This window comes from Gossypium hirsutum, chromosome A08, assembly GCF_007990345.1.
Source record: "Gossypium hirsutum isolate 1008001.06 chromosome A08, Gossypium_hirsutum_v2.1, whole genome shotgun sequence".
NCBI lineage: Eukaryota > Viridiplantae > Streptophyta > Magnoliopsida > Malvales > Malvaceae > Gossypium > Gossypium hirsutum.
This window is the reverse complement of record NC_053431.1, coordinates 98,951,159-98,964,640: the sequence shown is the minus strand read 5'-3', so window position 1 is coordinate 98,964,640 and position 13,482 is coordinate 98,951,159. Positions and strand designations below refer to the sequence as shown.

The 13,482-nt window shown below is 39.4% G+C and overlaps 1 non-coding gene across 1 annotated transcript; it reads right to left on the bottom strand.

The window, feature by feature from the left end:
- Positions 1-249: 249 nt before the first annotated feature.
- LOC121205714 (small nucleolar RNA R71) lies at positions 250-356 on the bottom strand. Its single transcript, XR_005900789.1, has one exon. It is a non-coding gene; the product is annotated as a small nucleolar RNA R71 (small nucleolar RNA).
- Positions 357-13,482: the final 13,126 nt, after the last annotated feature.

Here is a 13,482-nt window from a genome sequence, read left to right as displayed (position 1 = left end):
AATTTGTTCAGTTTGATAGTTTGCAGGAGGAGGATCCCAATGCTCACTTGGCAAATTTCCTTGAAATTTGCGATACCTTTAAAATTAATGGCATTTCTGATGACGCCATTCGCCTTCGGTTGTTTCCCTTTTCATTGAGGAAAAGATCTAAACAGTGGTTAAACTCATTACCACGAGGGTCAATTACTACTTGGGAACAAATGACAGAAAAGTTTCTATTAAAATACTTTTTCGTCGGCTAAAACAGTCAAATTACGTAATGATATCTCTACTTTTGTGCAGATGGATTTAGAAACACTCTAAGATGCATGGGAGAGATACAAGGACCTTTTAAGAAGGTGCCCTCACCATGGGTTACCGTTTTGGCTATAGGTTCAAAAGTTCCATAATGGCCTGAATCCTTCAACTCGGTAGATGATTAATGCAACCGCTAGAGGAATTATCAATAATAAGACACCTGAGGCAGCTTACGAATTTATTGAGGAGATGTCACTGAATAACTATCAATGGCAAGTTATGAGAACAAAGCTGACGAAAGTAGCCGATGTTTTCAACCTCGACGTAGTTACCATACTATCTAACCAAGTAGAACTCTTAAATAAAAAGATTGACGGTTTGTGTGGTTCTACTCAGGTACATCCAATCATGAGGTGTGATTCGAATGGAGGAGGAGCATGCACATAATATCAACCCTTCAACCCTAGCATCGAGAAGGAACAAGTCCAATATATGGGTAACAATAACTCTAGATCCCAAAATAACCTATATAGCAATACTTATAGTGCAGGTTGGACGAACCACCCAAATTTTTCATGGGGAGGCCAAAGAAATCAGAGACCACCTCTAGGCTACCAACAACCACCTTACCAACAGGAAAAGAAGCCAAACCTTGAAGATATGCTCTCAAAGTTTATATCGGTGTCAGTAACCTGTTTTTAGAATACCGAGACTGCACTTAAGAATCAACAAGCATCGATCCAAGGGCTCGAAACTCAGATTGGACAGCTTGCCAAGTTGATTTCTGAATGACCATAAGGTAGCTTGCCAAGCAACACAGAATCTAACCCAATGGAGCAACTCAATGCGATTACTAGTCAAGATGAGGAAGGTTTAATCATACCTGAACCAGAACAAAGACAAGAAACTGATATAAGCAAAGGTAAAGGTAAGGTAGACCAAAATGAGCAGAAATCGGTAAGTACAAAATACAAACCTCGTGTGCCATACCCTAATGTGACAAGGAAAGACCGCTTAGATGAACAATTTGGTAAATTCCTTAAACTCTTAAAAAAATTACATATTAACTTATCGTTTATTGAAGCTCTATCACAGATGCCAAACACAATGAAATTTTTAAAGCAGCTTTTATAAAATAAGCGAAAGTTGGACGAGGTTTCGTATGTGAAGCTAAACGCAGTTTGCTCAGCTATTCTACAGAATAAACTATCCAACAAACTAAAAGATCCAGGGAGTTTTAGATTCCTTGTTTAATTGGTAGTTTAGATGTTAATAATGCATTAGCTGATTTAGGGACTAGTATTAACGTCATGCCTTACAAAATGTTTAGACAACTAGGTCTTGGGAAACCCAAACAAACTAAGATGAGCATTCAATTAGCAGATAAAACTATAAGATTTCCAAGGGGTATTATTAAAGATGTGCTATTTAAAATCGATAAATTTATATTTCCTTTGGCTTCGTTGTTCTAGACATAAAGGAGGATAGCAACACTCGTTTGATTTTAGGAAGGCCCTTTTTAGCAACTACTAGAACGATTATCCATTTTTAGCAACTACTAGAACGATTATTGATGTTGGCACAGGTGAGCTCACACTTCGTGTGGGAGATGAAACAATCACCCTTCAAGCTATTAATTTTGGCAACACATCGAAAATTGAAGGTGATTGTCTAAACCATTCTACTAAAACTGACAATATGGTGCAACCTAATTTGTAGGAAATGAGTTTGAAGGAAGTACATGAGCCATTTTCAAGCAATAGTGGAAGACCTATTCATGAAGAACGAAGGCTACAAATCGAGGAGCTAGATGAATGGTGGACACATAAACCGAGAACACATGATAAACCAAAACTATGCCAGAACAAGCTCAATACCTTTCCAAACCAACTTATGGTTGGAGATAAAGTTTTCTTAGATGCCGCAGATCCTCACATTGTCACTGCCAAACCGAGTGAAGAAATCCCTCTTACGATACTTAGCATTTTCCCATTCTGTACAATCAAGGTAATTTATCCCAAGTTTTGCACTTTTATGGTAAACAATACCCGCCTAAAACCTTATTTTGATGAGATTCACAGCAAGAATGAGGAGTACAAACTCCTCGAACATCCATGACCATTCAATGGAGAGGTAAGTCTAGCTTAGACTGTAAATAAGCGCTTCTCGGGAGTCCACTCGAGCACTAACTGTATTAACTTCTTTAAATTTTACTGTTTAACACCTAACATACTAACGGAGCACTTGAATATAGGTTTACCATACAGACACGGCCAAGCACACGGGTGTGCTTAGGACCGTGTTAAAATAGGGCAAAGATTTTACCCAGCACGGGTTGCAATAAATTTCCACGGCAGTGTGACATGGCCGTGGGTGAACTTGCAAAAACAACACAGGCGTGCGACATGCCCGTGCCTAGAAACCGTGGCCAAACCTATCAAATTAACACGAGAGTGAGACACGCCCGTGCCGAGCAACAGTAGGCGAACCTGTTAGATTAACACAGTCGTGGGCCTACATACACGGCATGGGAGAAGCGAACGAAGACAGACACGGCCTTGCGACACAGTCGTGTGCACCCACACGCCCAAAGAACACGGGCATGGGCCAAATGTCAAACGTGCCCAAATTTAAAATTCACGAATCTCACGGGCAAAAATTGGGGAACACGGGCGTGTTCCTTGGTCGTGTGTCCAAAAATCTATAAATACCTTTCACTATTCATCATCTTCTTCACCCGAAATCCCTAACCCTAGCTGCTGCAAGTCCACACAGCCTCCCTACCACGCCCGTGCGCCACTTCCAACCTCATTTTTAACGCTCATTCTCCTCGTTCTAGCGTTTGTTTACTCTTTTCTCTTTTATTTTACTGATTTCTAATGCTATTTATCATAGTAATCTACACTTTTCATGTTAGTTTCATCTTTCTATCACTTAAATTTCGTATCTAGAGTAGTTATCATCTTTTTCATGTTGAACTTCTTACTCATTTCATGATCTATTTACTCCATTTGACTAGTTTAAAGTGAATATTTATGGTTAGGATAATAGAAATACTCAAACCTTTTGGGTTGACATTTTCTATCAATAAAATATGCTACATAGAATTATTTTCCATTTTTTATGAAACCCATACTATTATCATAAAATTAATTTTTTTTTGATTAAGTTTACTAGTAGTTGTGACTGAGATTATTAATTTTAATTTATGAATTTTGCCTTTTTGAATTTGTTTTCATCTTACCTTGAACATTCATCACGATGAAATAATGGTTTTGCTTGCAGGTATACCATGTCGTCTTCATGAGGAAAGAAAGCCTTCGTCCCTGGTTCGAAGAAAAGGAAGGGAGCGTCATCTTCCTCGGGTCCTACCACGAAAATTTGTCACCCTTTCCTACAGTTCCCCATTGGGCCCCAAGAAGAACATTTCCATATTCTACGGGCCCGACCCTTGGAAGTGGGCTGCTGTATAGATTGGGCCGCGATAGAACAAGTCCAACTCGCAGATGCAATTCGGGCCCTCCTCACCACCAATCCTTAGGGACTTTTCTTTGAGATTGTCGACCCGACATATCTCGACCTCATTATGGAACTCTGCTCAACGTTCCATCTTCAGACCATGATGGGCCATTTTGATGACCCAGGAACAATTCAATTTCACCTCAGCGGTCTAGTCCGCCAGTTGAACGTCCTAGAGTTCAGAACTGCACTTGGCCTTTACATTGAGGAATTCATGGAGGAGAATGAACTCCACGCTCTCAATCGCCACATCCATCACTCTCCTTCATGATGTTGGAACGCCCTCACCCCCAGTGCTGCCTCCTAGAATCCTAGTCGCTTCAAGGCATCTGCTCTCCCTTCATCTCTGAGGTACTTACACGCCATTTTGGCTCACACGTTAACAGGAAGGTGAGAGAGCACTGGCATCGTCAACACTCATGATGCCTACTTTCTATGGTGTATGTTGCACGGACATGTCATAGACCTTGCTTATTTCATTGCGCTCACCATTCAACATCAGATGGAGCGACAGAGGAAGGGGGTCATCTCCATTGGGCCCTATGTGACCTTGGGCTTCTCAACGCAGCAGCCCAATCATCCTCCCTCACTCTCATGGGCCAGATGTCCCCACAGGGCATCTCGAGCATGCTAAGTATGAGGATGATCGAGAAATGACGTGGCACCTTCCCTCCTCAGTACCGTCTTGTCCAATCCACCGAGGAGGAGGCCCCCGAGGATATTACTGATGATGTCCCTCCATGTCACGAGGACCCACCATCTCAGCCACCACCTCCTTTCAGCGCTTGGATAACATTGATGCTACTCTACAGCAGATTTGTCAGCACTTACACATCTTATCGCCACCCCCACCTTGTGAACCATCTAGCCATGAAGATGATTAAAAACTTTTATTTATTATTTTCTGTTTTTATTTTTATTTTATTTTAAGAGCACTTTTTATTTTTCTTTCACCTTATTTTTATTAGATTTTATAATTATTATTTTACAATTTTTAATTTTAGCTAATTCATAATGAGTACTTAGTCTTCCTGATATGTTTTCTAAAAGAGTTCCTAATTCTATCATAGTTATAAAGAGCTCCAAAGCTCATTATTACTCAGAAACTTGAAACACCATTGAGAAAGGTTCTCTACGACTACCATTCCTGCTCGACCATGACCATAGCCAACTTGAGCTATAATATTCTTTTGGCGCAGCATTTGTGGAACCCAACCTCTACCACCACCGGAGTATCCTCTTCAACTCTCACGCCGATTATTCTCCAAAACTCCAGTTCAAGGAATTCATTCATCATTCAGGAAGTTTCACTTTTCTCCCTATCTTATGATTATAAATCTATCTTTTTCAATATATCTACCTTTGTACATTGAGGGAAATGTACATCTTAAGTGTGGAGGGGTCTTCTTATATCATTATTAGAATGAATTCCAATTAGTCTATAATGTTTGTTGATATATCTTGAATGAAAACATAGGCATTTAGGCATTGATTTTTTAAACTTTAAGACATTAGGGAATCAATCATGATAAGTTGATTTTTGAAGAATTAAAAACTTTTAGGTTGTTTCCCCAAGTTTAGGTATTATCTTGTGTTGGAATTCACAAGTTTAAACATCAAAAAGCCATAATTTTTGTGAGATCTTGAGCCTTTAGAGCATCTATTATTTTTTTCATGCTCACTTTTATTGTTGCTTTGAGTGCGGCAATATTGAATTGTTATTCTAGAAGTTGCTTGATTATGCATGTCAAGACCACACCATTTGAGTTGATATGTCAAAATGATAAAGGCACTTAGGTTTAACCCACTCACTCCATAAAAGCCTACCTTCATAATTAACCCTTACTGAACCCCCTTGAGCCTAACAACCCATTCATTAATTTACCCTCAATATTAACCAATAACACATTATTGTTGAAATCCCCTAAATTAATTTGATACCTATTTTTGTCGAGATTTGAGTTCAAATAGTTGCTTAGCTATGTTTTATTCTATTTTCTAATCTGACTCGTTCTTAAAAAAAACATGTATACATATATGTAGTAGTGATCTTCTGAGCTAAAGAAGTTAAATTCCATATTCTGAGAAAAAGCTCTATTGTACGAAATTGATGACTAGTCATTTTTCTAGTTAGGTAAATTTTCAATTCAATCTCGATTCTAACCCTTTCTTTCAATTTGTGACCACACCCTCTAACCAAAGCCACGTTACAACCCTCTAAAGACCTTTTGATTGATGTTTCATCTCAATTTATAATGGTAGAGATTTGATTTTCATGCAAGCCTATGGTAATGACTTTTCACTATTGACTATTGAGTGCTTCATTTATTGTCCTTAAACACCTCAAGTGATTTGAGTGAATCTTTAGTGAGGATGTCAAACTCTGTGATATTTTGAATCAAAAGTAATTACTTAGTTGAGGGGAGACACCTATGTTTTCATGATTAAATTCTCAACTTGGAATGTTTGAATCTTTGATGTTCTTTCAGTTGAATTTTCAATGTATGACTACCTATGGATTATTTTGAGATATTATCGATAGAAATTATAAGTTGAAAAGAATTTATTTTGATTATGATTTGAGGATTTTGCTTGAGGACAAGCTAATGCTTAAGTGTAGGGGTATTTGATAAAACGTAATTTATACATATTTCTATCCCATGTTTAGCACATTTTATGGATGATTTTTCCTTAAATTTGGTGAATTCGATGCTCCTAATGCCTTAATTTCATATTTTATACTTAGGTGTGTACAGGAGAGTGAAAGGAACGAGAAACGGGCCAAAAACAGAGAAAATGGGCCAACGTATGAAATCAACACGACCTGGACCTCCTCACATGGGCAGACCACACGGCCGTGTCAATTTTGCAGTATCAAAGAATGACTCACATGGGTGGACCACACGCCCGTGCCTATTTAACAAGCTTGACCACGGGTTTAAGCAATCGCACACGGGCGTGTCACACCGGCGTGTTCCTGCCGAGCCCAAGTTTAGTCCAATTCGGAAAAGGCCAATTTTGAGGGTTCTTAAGCATTCTAAAGCTTATAAATACACCCTAGAGGAGGCAAAAAAGGGGGGAGAGAGGAAGTAGGGAACTGCTCAAGGAAAGCCGACTGATCCATCTCAGAAGCCAGATTCATCAGCAAGACTAAAGATCTCCCCTCAATTTCCCTTTAGGAGTTTTGGGTTTTTCTTTATGTTTTGTATTCATTATTCTTCTGAGATGTTTACCTTTTTAGTTATGAACTAAAACCCCTAAATACCTAAAGGGAATGAAACCTAAGACAGATCTTGTTATTATTATCTGAATTATATGATAAATATTTGACTTGTTCTTAATTATGTGTTCTTAATTCTTGTTTTGATATTCAAGGATATTGATTCCAGTTAAGCTCTTATTCAATGGAGGAATGGACCTTGTCTAAGAGTACATTTGTCATAATTAAGCGGAGTTGGTTGTGCGCCTAGAGATAGGTTGACAAGATTTTGTCGGATTAGGGTGAAACCTAATAAAGGGATCCATAGATCGAGTTAATGCAACCCTAGCGAGTTAATTAGAAAGAGATTTCAATTATTCAACCTAAGGTTAGATGTTGTTAGGCTCGAGAGGGATAATAATATAACTTAGGGATTTCTACGAATCAAGTCAAATGAATAAATCGTCTGATTCAGAGTCAAATAACAAGTGAAGTCTACATGGATTTTTCCTTGGGTATTGTCTTAATTCAATCGTTTTTCCGAAAGTAATTGCCCAATTCTATTTTCGGTGAATTCTTAGTTTAGTTAATTAGTTAGTTAAAACAAACCCCATTATTCTTAGGCTAGATAATAAAAAGACAGTCATTACTAGTACTTTTAATTCCTTTGGGTTCGACAATCTGGTCTTGCTAAAGCTATACTACTGTTAGATAGGTACACTTGCCTTTATCATGATAATAGTTAGTTTCACGAACGATCCATTATAAATATTTAAAACCTGTCACGAATATCACATATCATCCTCCGTTTCGTAATTCCCAACCCATATGCAACCTAAACAGAATATCATATGAATGCAGCAGATATACATGTAACATTCATAAATCTAACCTTTAACACATAGGGGTATTGTGGTCATTTTTTGCCCTTAGGGGCATTTCTGTAATTTCTCTTTGTTATGGGTTTATTATTTACCTTGGCCCGTTAACAATTCCTTGTTGGCTAAAGTGAACAGATACTATGCACCAGGTAGGATTCCAGAGAAGAGGAGGTGAGTCATTAAGACCGCTTAAGTACCAAGCTCTCCCTAGATCCAATCCTAGACATGCATACACCCATTGCCACACCTTAACCTTATGACTCGTCCACAGTCGCAATTAATTAATTAATTATTATGTCCATTTAAGCAGTTTTAGATACTAAGCCCAAAACCCCTTACAAAGCCCAAAAAGTCTACATACATGTATATAGCCCACTAGGCCCAATCTCATTCATATGGCCCATTAGGCCCAAATCACATTCATAGTCATGCTTTTATACAATTTCTCATCACTTAGTATAAAGTTGCCAATTTTGCCTATTATGGGCCCTACAGCCCATCGGGCCCATTTAGCCCATTCTGGCTAGGTTGGCTAATACACGACCCAAGTCCATGGTAACGCTCATGGGGCCTCTGATAACCTATCGGTTTCCCCTTACGAGTGTTCGCACACTCGCAAGTCTATTGTAGCTAAAATTTTGACTTTTCGACATTTCGGCTTTTTGACATTTCGGGATTTGCCGATTTACTCTGTGTGTGCAGTGTATGTACACACCTGGTAATAAAGGGTGCTGCGATCTCCTTAGCCAAGAACCTACAATCGATGTCACTCAATGATTAATCACACATACTTATCGAATACTTTTACCAAAAGCTGAAATCTCACCTTAACCTTACCTGAAACGCCAAGCCTTAATAGCTTTTATTTGATCACTAATCATGAGTACTTCCCAAATCTACATTAACCTTTATCGTTAAAAAAAAAGACATAATGGGTGGCTTGTATCTAACATACGTCACCCTTCCCTACTAAGGCCTATTCGGCCAATCCTTACCAAAGTGAAGAACACTTACCAAAGTCCTAACACCTAAGGAGCAAATCAGTAAAGATCCAAAAGATTGAGATTCGATACTAATCCCCTACCAAAACCGGTTTAGAAAGAGTAAGGGATAGGAGTAATCTATACTAGCAAAAATCGACTAGAAGAGCAAGTACTTACAATAGAATCAGCCGAAGTAGAGGGAGTAGAGGCGACATAGAAGGTATTCAGCTTTTGAGATTTGTATGGTGAAAAAGGTTATTCGGCACAAATAAGAAGAGAAGAAGGAATTGGCTAAACATAAGGTGAGTCAAAGAGAATTGAGAAGAGAAAGGCAAGCAAAGAGCAAAGAATTCGGCTTCTAAGCACTTAGACTGAAAGGTGTTTTGACAACCCAAAATGAAGAATTCGACTAAAGAAACGGAAATAGTTTCAGAACCTACATATATAACAACCGAATTTCCTATCCGCAACTTCCCAATTTAGGTCCACCTCTCTTCACATCTCTCATCCCCTAATTTTTCTCCCTGATAACTCCTTAATCCCTTCCTTAAATTTCTCCTCTTATCACTCCCTGTAGAGTTCATATCCAACGCCACTATCGAGCATCCATAGAGCAAAAATAAATCTTCATTTTGAGCAAGGAGGGATTCGAACCCCAAACCTCCTTGTCATGCATGTGACGCCACCTCTGGGCCCCACATGTGACACCACTTGCCACTCTAACACAAGGCTTTTTGTGTCCAAATCCTCATTCATTTATTTAAAAACCAACCCACTAGCCAACAAAGTTCTTTTGGTTATTAAACTATAATTTCCTTCACCCCTAAGTTCGAACCCTAAACTAACCCAGGCCTATTAACACATAACTAGCACTTAACTAGGAATATTAAGCACACATTTTATCAAAACCGAAATAATAAGAAAGTTCGGGCTTTTGGGGCGTTAAGACTCTACCTTTTAAAAAAGAATTTCGTCCTCGAAATTACCTGATCCAAACAGTTGAGGGTATTGATGTCGCATTGCTTCCTCAGGTTCCCAAGTAGCCTCCTCAGTCTTGTGATACGCCAAAGCACTTTGACTAATGGAACGGACTTCCTTCTCAGTACCTTAACGTCACGCCCAATTATTTGTATAGGCTCCTCCTCGAAAGTTAGGTCTGGCCTAACCTTGATTCCTTAACTGCCACAAAATGTGAAGGATCCGAGCGATACCGTCTTAGCATGGAAACATGAAACACGTCATGAATCTAGCTTAGTTCAGAAGGTAATTCCAGCTGATAAGCGACTGGCCTAGTCCACCTCACAACCCGATATGGCCTAATGAACCTTGGGCTTAGCTTCCCCTTCCGTCCAAACCTTAATACCTTCTTCCACGAAGAGGCCTTAAGAAAAACTAAGTCCCCCAATGCGTACCCTATCTCTCGATGATTAAGGTCAGCATACGACTTCTGCCTATCCGAGGCCTCCTTCAACTGATCTCGAATCAATTTTACCTTATCCTCAGTATGTGCCACTAACTCTGGGCCCAAAATTCTTTGTTCGCCCAATTCTGTCCAACATGTTGGAGTTTGAGACCTTCATCGGTACAGTGCTTCATACGAAGCCATCCTAATACTCGCTTGATAACTATTATTGTACTCGAATTCGACTAACAACAAATAGTCTTCCAGCTACCTCGGAACTTAATTACACACCCTCTCAACATATCTTCCAAAACTTAGATCACCCTCTCTGACTATCCATCAGTTTGAGGGTGGAATGCCGTAATGAAGTTTAACCTAGTACCCAACGCCTCATGCAGCTTCTTCCAAAATCGCAAGGTGAAACGTGGGTCTCTATCAGATATTATGGAAATTGGCATTCGATGCAATCTTACAATCTCCACTACATACAATCTATCCAGCCTCTGTAATGAGTAATCGGTGCGAACTGATATAAAATGGGCAGACTTATTTAACCGATCCACGATAACCCATATTGAGTCTTTTTTAGTAGGCGTCAAGGGTAGCCTACTAACAAAGTTCATAGTAATCCTTTCCCACTTCCAGAGTGGAATCTTTACTGGTTCAAGCAATCCTGAAGGCAACTGATGCTCCGCCTTCACCTTTTGACAAACCAAGCATTTACTTATGAACTCCATAACCTCGCGCTTAAGTCAAGACCACCAATAAAGCTCACACAAATTCTGATACATCTTGTTTCCACCAGGATGCATAGCATAGAGACTACTATGTGCTTCCTACAAAATAGACTGCCTTAGATCATCATCCTTTGGTATACACATTCTCCCACGGAAACACAACACTCCCTCACTATTTATCCCAAAGTTTGACGTCTCCCCATTCTCTACTTGTCTAAAACGAGCACCCAAAGTCTCATCCACTAATTGCTTACTCCTTATCTACTCAACCCATACTGGCTTTACTTGAAGCTCAGCTAACAAGCTACCATCATCCAACAAACTTAAACGGGTGAGCATAGCCCTCAAGTTTGACTTAACCTTATGACTCAACACGTCAGCTTCCACATTTACTTTGCCAAGGTGGTATTCAATTGTACAATCATAATCCTTCAACAATTCCACGCACCTACGCTGCCTAAGGTTTAGCTCCTTCTGGGTGAGGAGGTACTTGAAACTCTTATGGTCTGAATAAATTATGCACCTCTCTCCGTATAAATAATGCCTCCATATCTTTAGCATGAAGACCACCACAGCTAGTTCCAAGTCATGGGTTGGGTAATTCAGCTCGTGAGTCTTAAGTTGCCTTGACGCGTACGCAACCACCTTGTAACACCCCTATCTCGTAACCGTCTTCGAAATAGATAAAAGGCATTACCAGACAGACAGAACATTTCAGAATCACATTTATCATAAAACATCATGTCATAAGCAATCATCTTTTAAGATGGTCTACGAGACCTAAAACATACTTTTAATAATAGTCAGAACTAAATTGAACACATACAAAAATTTTCAGAATCCAGAGAAAATTTCACTTTTGATGAGCTAAACCAAAGGTAAGTCAAAGAGAATTGAGAAGGGAAAGGCAAGCAAAGAGCAAGGAATTCGACTTCTGAGCACTTAGACTGAAAAGTATTTCGGCAACACAAAATGAAGAATTTGGCTAAAGGAAGGGAAATAGTTTCGGAACCTACATATATAATAGCCGAATTTCCTATCCCCAACTTCCCGATTTGGCTCCACCTCTCTTCACATCTCTCATCCCCTAATTTTTCTCCCTGATAAATCCTTAATCCCTTCCTTAAATTTCTCCTCTTATCACTCTCTGCAGAGTTCATATCCAACGCCAGTACTGACCATCCATAGGGCAAAAATAAATCTTTCTTTTGAGCAAGGAGGGATTCAAACCCCAAACCTCCTTGTCATGCATGTGATGCCACCTCTGGGCCCCATATGTGACACCACTTGCCACTCCAACACAAGGATTTTTGTGTCCAAATCCTCCTTCATTTATTTAAAAACCAACCCACTAGCCAACAAGGTTCTTTTGATTATTAAACTATAATTTCCTTCACCCCTAAGTTCGAACCCCAAACTAACCCAGGCCTATTAACACATAACTAGCACTTAACTAGGAATATTAAGCACACATTTTATCAAAACTGAAATACTAAAAAAGTTCAGGATTTTAGGGCATTACACAAGTCGTGTGGCCAAGTTAGTTTCGAGCACGGGTTAGACACACGGGTGTGTGATTGGCCGTGAAACCCAATTCAGGAGCCTCTCCAATTTTCACACAGCCTGGCATACAGGCGTGTCATGTGGCCGTGCGGACAAGTCAGTATGTATGCCCTGTTTTGCCATGGCCTAGACACACGGGCGTGTCTAATGCCTTGCAAGGCACGTGGCCTGTTCACACGGGCGTGTGACCTCTGTAATTTAGAAAAAAATTGTTTAGTATCGTAAATTATTGTAAGTGTTCGGTTTACTCCTGACCTCTTCCTAATGCATGTTTAAGGTCTCATTGACCTAAGAAAGGGATTTATTGTTGATATTTGGATATGATATGATAATGTATGGCTGTTGAATGTGAAATGACTACTAAATGTTTTGATATGTCCGGTAATGCCTCTTAACCCTAGCTTGGCGATAGATACGGGTTAGAGGTGTTACATTTGGTTGGTATCAGAGTTACGATTGAGTTGATTCTAGGACTAACGTAGTGTATGTGAGTCTAGCTATACATGCCATATCTATACGAATTGCGATAGTGTAATGATTCCTAACAATGAAAATGTCTTTTTATATAGTAAATGGATCCCGAATGAGCCGTAGCTGATGATGTTGAAAGTAACGTGCCTGCTCTCGCTCAATGGACATCGCCATATGACTCTAGACCTGCTACTAGTAGCCATGAGGGAGAGGTTAAGTAAGCCTTTTACCAAATGATAAATGATTGGTTCATTCAGTATATTAGAACCAATTCGGCTTTGCCACAACCTTCACCCTCGCTAAATCCTCCATAAGTTCCTGTTATGCCACAAGCTAATTCGATCCAGTTGAGTAAGCCACCTGTTGATAAATTAGAAAATATGAAGCTAAAGAGTTCCGTACCACTACCAATGATGATGCTGAGAGAGCTGAATTCTGGCTAGAGAATATGATACGAGTGTTCGATGAATTTTCATGTACTCCGTACAAA